Below are 5000 nucleotides of genomic sequence, written 5' to 3' on the forward strand. Positions count from 1 at the left end.
CACATGCACACACACAGACATATGCAGGGGCTCACACATACGCGTATATCCATATTCACACGAACACATTTACCCACTCATACATGTGCATACATATGTATATATACATACATACACACATACATACGGATGTGTATACACTCATCCACCCATATATATATATATATATGGGCACATGCATTCACAATCCCACACACACATACATATTCATACATCCCACCTTATGTATATATTGGTTGGAGTTTCCTTTCCAATCCATGCACATATGCATACATGGATTCGGTCACCCAAACATAAGTGCACGTATATATACAAACAAGATGTAGCATAGATAACAGATGATATATAATTATACACACACGCATACACAATCATATGTGTACACCCACGCACATACACATATACACACGCATGCACACACGCGCGCACACACACATACATACGTTTAATTTCTAGTTGTTTGTTTAGTTAAGAGAAATGGTACTGTACTGGGTATGGGCGCGCGCACCCGCGAAAGTGTGCGTGTGCCTTATTGTGCTTTTTTGTTGTTTCGTGTGTGAGGGTGCACACCTACCCAAGCATGCATGCGTGTAAGTGTATTTTGTGTTTTGCCTATTTATGTGTATAATTATGGAGAGACGTTTAAGGCGGGGTTAAACTTTGTTATGAAATTTTTTTTTTTCTTGAGTTAGCAAGTAGAAGTAGTTGTCAGTTTGGAAGATGGGCATTATCTCGAATCTGCCTCCACTGCATGCGTGTATATGTTGTGATACATGTAGGTGTCTATTTTCCGCGATTTTGATGTTGGATCGGTGTAGGGCTACTCTATTACTAAGGTTTTTTGTAGCGCCTATGTAGGATTTATCGCATGCTGGACATTTTATTACATAGATTACGTTTTTTGAGGTGCAATCTAGGTTTTTTTTAATTTTGAATGTTTGTATGGGGTTCGCAAATGTGTATGTGTTTCCCTCTAATATTATGTTGCAGACTCCACATCGTTGTTTGTTGCATTTTGTGACTCCTTTTGTTGCGTCTTGATTGAGTTTGGATGAGGTAAGAATGCGTTTTAGGTTTTTGGGTTGGCGTTTGCTTTTTATTATTTTTGTTGTTTTAAGGAAATTGTTTAGTTTGCTGTTTTGGTTAAGTAGGACGAGGTTTTTCGTTATCTCTGAAAAGTTCAGGGTTGTTTGTGTTGTGTGTGGAGACGTATGTTAGGATTTGTTCTTTGTTTCGTTCTTTAGGGGTTCTCAAATCTTCTACTGGTATATTTGTCGCAAGTTGGATCCCTTTGTCTATAAGTTGTGATGGGTATTTTCTTTTTCTTAAATTTATTCGTAGTTCCTTGAGTCGGATTTTTCGAAGGTTATTGTCCGTGATTATGGTGCAGATTCTACGTGCTAGGGTGTAGGGAATTGATTTTATGCAGCTTTTAGGGTGGTGACTTTTAAAGTGTAGGTATTGTTGGGTGTCTGTAGGTTTGCGGTAAATGTCTGTGATAATGTTATTGTCTTTAATCTTTATCAGTATGTCTAGGAAAGGTAATTCTGTAGAGCTTTGTTCTATGGTGAATTTAATTTTTGGGGGTAGGTTCTGGAGTATGGTGTGTAAGTCTGTGATGTCCCCCCATGTGGGTTTCCATAGGATGAAGCAGTCATCTAAGTACCTTTTCCATGATTCTACAAACAGTATTTTAGTGCTGTGGCCAAATTTTTGTTCTATTTTTTTATATAGGGTTTCTTCTAGGTAGGCTAATGTAAGGGTTGCGTAAGTCGGTGCCATTTTCGTTCCCATTGCTGTACCTAGTGTTTGGATGTAGTTGGTATTGTTGAATTCGAAGGAATTATTATTTAGAATTATGTCTATACTATCGATAATGAATTGCTTTGTGAATCTGGGATGTAGTGTTTGTACGTGTCTGTTGATCCAAAATAGTATTGCTTCTTTTCCTAATTCATGGGGTATATTACTATATAAACTACTAACGTCAAATGTAACTAATAGTGTCCCGTTTTCTACTGTATGTGGTAAGGTAGTGAGAAAATGGATGTCGTCCCTTATGTAGCTCTTAACTTGATCTGTGAAAGGTTGTAATAAGATGTCTATTAAGTTGCTAAGTCTGCTTGTCGGACAGGCTGGTCCTGCTACAATGGGTCTAAATGTAAGGTCGCTAGGGTTTGGAGCGCTAATATATTCTGAGTTTTGTGTATCGATGGCAAGTTTTATTGTGCCAGATTTGTGTATTTTAGGCAGTCCGTAGAAGTTGTTGGTCTTTGTAATGAAATTTGTGAGGAAGTCCTTTTCTTTCTTTTTTAATATTTTGTTGTGTGTTGTACAAAGTTTTGTGATTTTTGAGATGGTGGTGTTATCTATGTTGGTACTAATGGGTTTATAGTAGTGTTTGTCATCCAGTAATTCTGTAATTTTTGTTTCATAATACGTTCTGTCCATGATTACTACGGCACTGCCTTTGTCTGCTTCTTTTATTATTATGTCATTATTATTACGGATCTTTTCGAGTGCTTGTTTTTGCTTATGTGTGAGGTTGCTTGTGGTTTTGTGTTTTTTTTGGAGGTTAAGGTTCCAGAGATTTTCGAAGTAGCTGTTTAGTTCTTTTGTGTTGTTCTGTTTATTAGGGAAATATGTTGATTTGTTTTTTACTAAAGAATCATCTTTGTCCCCTTTGTTATCTAGTGTTTCTATTAGTCTAAATTTCCGTTCAAATTCTTTAAGATCCTTTTTTAGTTCTGCTATATTGCTTTTAGGGGTGGGGCAGAATTTGAGGCCCAGCTTCAGTATTTCCATTTCGTTCTTTGATAAGGAGTATGTGGATAAATTGATGATTTTGGGTCTAATTTTTTCTAACCTGGAATTGTTGTTCCCTGGGGGCTTCCTAAAAAATGCTGGGAGTTGTTTGTTTCCTTGTTTCGAGGAGTGGTGTGTTTTAGGGTGGTGTGATGTCTCCTTGTAAAATGAGTGTCGTGTACAATATTGTGAGGGTTCAGTGATAAATGGTTGAATGGGTTGTCGTTATATGTTTTTTGTGTTGGATAGTTGTGTTTCAGTTGGAATTGGTGTTGCTGTTGAGGATACATGCATTGTTGTATAGGGTTGTGTTGTCGGGGTTTGTTGTAGGGGAGGTCTGTTTGTTGGGATTGGTGTTGCATGGGATATTCTGATTGTTCCCGTTGATGGGGGAGGTGCCTTAGGGGTTTGTTTCTTTGTGTTTCTTGCGACAAATATATCAGTAGAAGATTTGAGAACCCCTAAAGAACGAAACAAAGAACAAATCCTAACATACGTCTCCACACACAACACAAACAACCCTGAACTTTTCAGAGATAACGAAAAACCTCGTCCTACTTAACCAAAACAGCAAACTAAACAATTTCCTTAAAACAACAAAAATAATAAAAAGCAAACGCCAACCCAAAAACCTAAAACGCATTCTTACCTCATCCAAACTCAATCAAGACGCAACAAAAGGAGTCACAAAATGCAACAAACAACGATGTGGAGTCTGCAACATAATATTAGAGGGAAACACATACACATTTGCGAACCCCATACAAACATTCAAAATTAAAAAAAACCTAGATTGCACCTCAAAAAACGTAATCTATGTAATAAAATGTCCAGCATGCGATAAATCCTACATAGGCGCTACAAAAAACCTTAGTAATAGAGCAGCCTTACACCGATCCAACATCAAATTCGCGGAAAATAGACACCTACATGTATCACAACATATACACGCATGCAGTGGAGGCAGATTCGAGATAATGCCCATCTTCCAAACTGACAACTACTTCTACTTGCTAACTCAAGAAAAAAAAAAATTTCATAACAAAGTTTAACCCCGCCTTAAACGTCTCTCCATAATTATACACATAAATAGGCAAAACACAAAATACACTTACACGCATGCATGCTTGGGTAGGTGTGCACCCTCACACACGAAACAACAAAAAAGCACAATAAGGCACACGCACACTTTCGCGGGTGCGCGCGCCCATACCCAGTACAGTACCATTTCTCTTAACTAAACAAACAACTAGAAATTAAACGTATGTATGTGTGTGTGCGTGCGTGTGTATATGTGTATGTGCGTGGGTGTACACATATGATTGTGTATGCGTGTGTGTATAATTATATATCATCTGTTATCTATGCTACATCTTGTTTGTATATATACGTGCACTTATGTTTGGGTGACCGAATCCATGTATGCATATGTGCATGGATTGGAAAGGAAACTCCAACCAATATATACATAAGGTGGGATGTATGAATATGTATGTGTGTGTGGGATTGTGAATGCATGTGCCCATATATATATATATATATGGGTGGATGAGTGTATACACATCCGTATGTATGTTTGTATGTATGTATATATACATATGTATGCACATGTATGAGTGGGTAAATGTGTTCGTGTGAATATGGATATACGCGTATGTGTGAGCCCCTGCATATGTCTGTGTGTGTGCATGTGTGTGTGTATGTGTATGTGCCTACATAGTATGTGGATGTTTGTGAGTGTATGTGCACATACATATATGTGTGTACATATATGTGTGTATGTGCGTGTATGTGTGTGTATATATATCTTCTACCTATTATTCTCCATCTTACTTGTGTGTGTGTGTGGGTGCGTGTACATATGTCTGAATGATTAAGCGCATATATACATGCGTGTTTTGGTAGGAAAAAAAAAAAAAAAAAAAAGTGTATATATATATAAATATATATATATATATATATATATATATATATATATATAAAATAAAAAATAAAAAAATAAAAATAATTGTTAGCGGTGGATGTATGCGAGTGCGTGTGTGAGTGTGTAGGTGGGTATGTATATGTGTATATATGTATGCTCCTACATATATTTCTATGTATGTACGCGTGTGTATGTGTGTGTGCCTGTGTGCGTGTGCATGTGTGCATGTACATGAATATATATGTATGCGTATGGGATTGTGTGTGAGTGT

Source organism: Euprymna scolopes, chromosome 17 (assembly GCF_053919585.1).
Source record: "Euprymna scolopes isolate OS-2025 chromosome 17, ASM5391958v1, whole genome shotgun sequence".
Taxonomy (NCBI): domain Eukaryota; kingdom Metazoa; phylum Mollusca; class Cephalopoda; order Sepiida; family Sepiolidae; genus Euprymna; species Euprymna scolopes.